A 6738-nucleotide genomic window follows, 5' to 3' on the forward strand; every position below is an offset into this window, starting at 1 on the left:
CCAGGTAATTAATGGGATTAAATTCAACTGCAGTTCTTTCTTGGTGACTGCATAGTATTTAAAAAAACTGAACCTGTTATTCATTTGCTTCCTCCCTAAGATTAAATTATACCAAGTGAGTCCAATTAAGGAGACCTCATGTGTATCTCTTTAAGCTGTGGCCAGAAAGATTCAGCAAGATTCTATGGCATCTTTGAGCTCTTTTCTATGACTTCATTTTATCTGAAGTTTTGCCAAAAGTAAAAAATACGAAGACCTGTGCCTTGGGGCAGAGTTACAGAACTACACCATGACTCTTGGTTTTCATTTAAGACAAGAAGGCCATGCTGGTCATTAATGTATGCCTGCCTTCACTCATTAATCAAGCACACAGGTGGGAGTGTGTGGGAGTCAAAGCCTGGAACTTGCCACTCCTCCTCACCCTTCTATCCCAGGTGAGATATATTTAGTTGGTGTGATCCCCATTGCTGGGTTTCCTGAACCTTCTCCCAGAGACTTGCAGTAGACTTAAGGTACTTTTAACCTCAGGAGAGTCAAATTCCACACTGTCCAGGTTGGTAGTGAACTGATAGGGACTTTCAATGGAAGACAGTGAGTATAAATGGTGGTGCTGTAGACAAGGGCCTTGTGAGTGCTGAGGCTCCTTTCCTACTCACAAGTTTTTCTCTCTTTGTTTTAAAAGCCAGCTACTCTTTCTCTCAAATGTTCTTTGTCCCATGGTTTTTTGGTGAATGTGCTATGAGAGATTATAATGGTGATTGGAAAAAAAAAACCTGTCAAGCTGAAGTTCCAATAATCAAGTATCATTTGGGGCCACTAGGAGTACCTATAGCCTGCAGTTTCTTTCTTTTTTTAAAATTTATTTATTTATTTTGAGAGAGACAGAGGGGGCATGAGAAGGGGAGGGGCACAGAGAAAGAGAATCTCAAACAGGCTCTGCACTGTCAGTCAGCACAGAGCCCAACACGGGGCTCGAATTCACAGTCTGTGAGATTGTGACCTGAGCCGAAGTCAAGGGTCAGTTGCCCAACTGAGTGAGTCACCCAGCAGGCATCCTTGCAATGTCTTTAAAGTAGGATTTTCTGGGGCAGCTGGGTGGCTCAGTTGGTTAAGTGTCCAACTTCAGCTCAAGTCATGATCTTGTGGTTTGTGAGTTTGAGCCCCGCATAGGGCTCTGTGCTGACAGCTCAGAGCCTGGAGCCTGTTTCTGATTCTGTGTCTCCCTCTCTCTCTGCCCCTCCCCCGTTCATGCTCTGTCTCTCTCTGTCCCAAAAATAAATAAACGTTGAAAAAACAATTTTAAAGTAGGATTTTCTAATCTCATAATACTGAGCCATGTCTTGAGGTCATCAGAAAAGGGGAGTGTATATGTGTGACTGTACTGTACGTGCATATGGAGTGGGGACGTTGCAGCAGCTGGAGGCTGATAGAGACCAGAGGAAGAAGGGAGGACAGGCATAAGTCTTTGAAATGATAGGTGCTGTAAAGTGCAAAGAGCCATCTTGTTTAAGATCTTCTCACCTCCTCAACTTCATCACCCTCCATTTCAGTTCCTTATGTGATCTTCAGGAACTTCACACAATCTTCTGTTACATAAATTATACTTATTAGTTTAGTTAATTATAATCATTATATTTGTCTTCTCGCTTTTGTTCCACCTCTGAAAGTGTATGTTTCCAGAGGGCAAAGACCTTTATTCATCACTGAATTTCTTTTTTTTTTTTTTTTAACTTGGAAAGCAGTCTTTATTTATTTATTATTTATTTATTTATTTATTTATTTATTTCAATATATGAAGTTTATTGTCAAATTGGTTTCCATACAACACCCAGTGCTCATCCCAAAAGGTGCCCTCCTCAATACCCATCACCCACCCTACCCTCCCTCCCACCCCCATCAACCCTCAGTTTGTTCTCAGTTTTTAAGAGTCTCTTATGCTTTGGCTCTCTTCCACTCTAACTTTTTTTTTTTTTCCTTCCCCTCCCCCATGGGTTCCTGTTAAGTTTCTCAGGATCCACATAAGAGTGAAAACATATGGTATCTGTCTTTCTCTGTATGGCTTATTTCACTTAGCATCACACTCTCCAGTTCCATCCATGTTGCTACAAAGGGCCATATTTCATTCTTTCTCATTGCCACATAGTACTCCATTGTGTATATAAACCACAATTTCTTTATCCATTCATCAGTTGATGGACATTTAGGCTCTTTCCATCATTTGGCTATTGTTGAGAGTGCTGCTATAAACATTGGGGTACAAGTGCCCCTATGCATCAGTACTCCTGTATCCCTTGGGTAAGTTCCTAGCAGTGCTATTGCTGGGTCATAGGGTAGGTCTATTTTTAATTTTCTGAGGAACCTCCACACTGTTTTCAGAGTGGCTGCACCAATTTGCATTCCCACCAACAATGCAAGAGGGTTCCCGTTTCTCCACATCCTCTCCAGCATCTATAGCCTCCTGATTTGTTCATTTTGACCACTCTGACTGGTGTGAGGTGATACCTGAGTGTGGTTTTGATTTGTATTTCCCTGATGAGGAGTGACGTTGAGCATCTTTTCATGTGCCTGTTGGCCATCTGGATGTCTTCTTTAGAGAAATGTCTATTCATGTTTTCTGCCCATTTCTTCACTGGATTATTTGTTTTTCGGGTGTGGAGTTTGGTGAGCTCTTTATAGATTTTGGATACTAGCCCTTTGTCCGATATGTCATTTGCAAATATCTTTTCCCATTCCGTTGGTTGCCTTTTAGTTTTGTTGGTTGTTTCCTTTGCTGTGCAGAAGCTTTTTATCTTCATAAGGTCCCAGTAATTCACTTTTGCTTTTAATTCCCTTGCCTTTGGGGATGTGTCGAGTAAGAGATTGCTACGGCTGAGGTCAGAGAGGTCTTTTCCTGCTTTCTCCTCTAGGGTTTTGATGGTTTCCTGTCTCACATGCAGGTCCTTTATCCATTTGGAGTTTATTTTTGTGAATGGTGTGAGAAAGTGGTCTAGTTTCAACCTTCTGCATGTTGCTGTCCAGTTCTCCCAGCACCATTTGTTAAAGAGGCGGTCTTTTTTCCATTGGATATTCTTTCCTGCTTTGTCAAAGATGAGTTGGCCATACATTTGTGGGTCTAGTTCTGGGGTTTCTATTCTATTCCATTGGTCTATGTGTCTGTTTTTGTGCCAATACCATGCTGTCTTGATGATTACAGCTTTGTAGTAGAGGCTAAAGTCTGGGATTGTGATGCCTCCTGCTTTGGTCTTCTTCTTCAAAATTCCTTTGGCTATTCGGGGCCTTTTGTGGTTCCATATGAATTTTAGGATTGCTTGTTCTAGTTTTGAGAAGAATGCTGGTGCAATTTTGATTGGGATTGCATTGAATGTGTAGATAGCTTTGGGTAGTATTGACATTTTGACAATATTTATTCTTCCAATCCATGAGCACAGAATGTTTTTCCATTTCTTTATATCTTCTTCAATTTCCTTCATGAGCTTTCTATAGTTTTCAGCATACAGATCTTTTACATCTTTGGTTAGAGTTATTCCTAGGTATTTTATGCTTCTTGGTGCAATTGTGAATGGGATCAGTTTCTTTATTTGTCTTTCTGTTGCTTCATTGTTAGTGTATAAGAATGCAACTGATTTCTGTACATTGATTTTGTATCCTGCAACTTTGCTATATTCATGCATCAGTTCTAGCAGACTTCTGGTGGAGTCTATCGGATTTTCCATGTATAATATCATGTCATCTGCAAAAAGTGAAAGCTTAACTTCATCTTTGCCAATTTTGATGCATTTGATTTCCTTTTGTTGTCTGATTGCTGATGCTAGAACTTCCAACACTATGTTAAACAATCATCACTGCATTTCTAAAGCTTAATAGGTACTCAGTAAAAACTCGAATGAATGAAGGGTTGAATGCACTAAACACTTCAATATATTTGCACTAAACAATATATTTGCCTTTCAATATTCTTGTAGATTAACTTGGGTTAGAAATGGGCCTTTTTTTTAGCCTGCTTTTTTGCTGTTATATGTACTTAACAACAAAAACATAGGGGTGACTTGTAAATCCAAGAGCTTAGAGTATGGCATTTGGAATATGATCATCATATAACTAGATATGTGGTGCCATTCCATTGCTTTTATGAAGACTACATACATTTCTCTGATAAACAAGCAAAGAGTTGTAGTCTGTCAACTTTGCATCCTATCTATTTTAGGACTGCTGGTCTTTGCAGTCTGACCACAACTGTTTAAATGTCTGTCATTTCAGTCTTCATTGTCCCAAGTTGAGCCCAGAGCTACTCCTCATTCTTGGCTAAATTTCAGACTTAAAGATGGTTCCAGCGTCCACATCAATGGCCACATAGCCCACTTCAGCCTGTTGCTGCTTCCTAAGTAAAGCACCCTGGAGATTTACAGCTTGGATACTTGTCTTAAGGAAAGATTCAGACCTTGGAAAAGGGAAGCAAGATACATCAAATGTCAGAAAAACATGAGATATTTTTGAAAGATATTGGTTCATAAATTTTAATTCCTCTTCTTTGTGACTGTAAAACTTCTCAAAAGAAATCTCTATATTTTGCCTTCTCTGACTTTTATCCTTATAGTTTTGTCTTTTACAGGGTATATCCATTTTTTGGTGGGGTACAAAATGATGGATTTGCATATTTGTTTTAATGCTCCGTGAAACCAGAGTATTTACTGGTAATAGCATGCCCATGCAAGATTACATTCTTCTCTGTAAGTTACAGTGTCTAGAAGATGGGAAAGGATTATAAATAGTATACATTAATAATGCTAACTTTAAAAACATTTAGAAATAAGAAACTTACATACTTGCAATCTTTCATTTTAGCCTCCTCTCTTAAGACTTAGTTATTCTTTCTGAAATTTAGATTTTAATTTATATGATCTATACTAAAAGGTAACATGTAATATCTGTTATATAAGAAGAAAAAAATAAGAAGATAATATTGAAGCCAGGACATGTTGCATAATAAGTGAAACATCAATACGCATCCACACTTGGCCAAACATCCACACTTGGCCAGTGGAGTGACTTGGAATTATACTTTTGAGAATGGATTTTGCATAATATGAAGGAAGAGCTGTTCATAGACTTTTGACCCAATAATTCCACTTTCCATTGGGAAAAAATTAAAATACCGAACAATTAGATAATATAAATTATGAATATCATGTAAATTATACATCTGTTAGAAGGAGTAGAATTATTAAATTATATTTTTATACTTATATTACATATACATCTATTAAATTATATTTATGAAGATCATATGTGGAGAAAAGCTTTTATTTTTCAATATAAGTAAAAAAGCAAAAAGACAATTGTATTACTGGGATTTCACATGTGGATAACACAAATACATTAGATGCAGTTCTCTCTTCCTCAGCAGGGCCCCATGCTGAGCCATCCCACTTCATCTTCATCATTGTGGAGACACCTGCACTTGCTGCCTCCATGACTGAGCAGATGACATTTCGTGGCATCCTCAAGGGCCACAATGGCTGGATGACCCAGATTGCCACCACTTCCCAGTTCCCGGACATGATACTATCTGCCTCTTGAGATAAGGCCATTATCATGTGGAAGCTGACCAGGGATGAAACTAACTAGGGCATCCCACAGCATGTTCTTTAGGGTCATTCCCACTTTGTTAGTAATGTGGTCATACCCTCAGATGGGCAGTTTGCCCTCTCAGGCTCCTGGCATAGAACACTTTGGCTTTGGGACCTCACAGTGTGTACCACCACACACAGATTTGTAGGCCACACAAGGATGTGCTGAGTGGGGCCTTCTCTTCTGGCAACCCAGAAGTCTCTGGCTTCTGAGATAAAACCATCAAGCAGTGGAATACTCTGGGTGTATGCAAATACACTGTCCAGGATGAGAGCCATTTGGAGTGGGTGTCTTGCGTCTGCTTTACATCCAATAGAAGCAATCCCATCATTGTCTTCTGTGGCTGGGACAATCTGGTCAAGGTATGGAACCAAGCAAACCGCAAACTGAAGACCAATCACACTGGCCACATGGGCTACCTGAACACTGTGATTGTCTCTCCAGATGGATCCCTCTGTGCTTCTTAGAAGCAAGGATGGCCAAGTCCATGCTGTAGGACCTCTATACTCTAGATGGTGGGGACATCATCAATGCCCTGTGCTTCAATCCTAACTAATATTGGCTCTATGTTGCCACAGGCCCCAGAATCAAGATCTGGGACTTAGAAGGCAAGGTAATTGTAGACGAACTGAAGCAGGAAGTTATCAATACTAGCAGCAAGACTGAGCCATCCCAGTGTACCTCTCCGGCCTGGTCTGTTGATGGACAGACTTTGTTTGCCTGCTACATGGACAACCTGGTGTGCATGTGGTAAGTGACCATCGGCACCCACTGGAAATATATGGCTGAGCTTTAGAAAGAAAAAATTGGTTTTCTGACTTAAAAAAAATACATTAGATGCAAACTGGAAGGAAATACTTATTTTAGGAAGGTAGAATTAAATGTGGCCTTTTATTTTTATTTTATTTTATTTTTTTATTTTATTTTTCCCCTTGTAACAAAATGTAAAAAAAAATCTAAAAAGATCCTGGAAGGTCATATAATTTCTAGGAAATGACTACACAAACTACATTGAAATAAAATTGGCAAAAACCTTAACTAAAACCTGAAATGAAATAAACAAATGCCCATTGATTACACATAGAATTCCACTGTTAAACTTCACTTATT

At 39.2% G+C, this 6738-nt stretch overlaps 1 pseudogene; it reads left to right on the forward strand.

Moving 5' to 3' along the window:
• Window positions 1–5469: 5469 nt before the first annotated feature.
• Window positions 5470–6424, forward strand: LOC112854607 (small ribosomal subunit protein RACK1 pseudogene; annotated as a pseudogene).
• Window positions 6425–6738: the final 314 nt, after the last annotated feature.

This window comes from Puma concolor, chromosome D2 (assembly GCF_028749965.1).
Source record: "Puma concolor isolate L17-30 chromosome D2, mPumCon1.1.hap2, whole genome shotgun sequence".
NCBI lineage: Eukaryota > Metazoa > Chordata > Mammalia > Carnivora > Felidae > Puma > Puma concolor.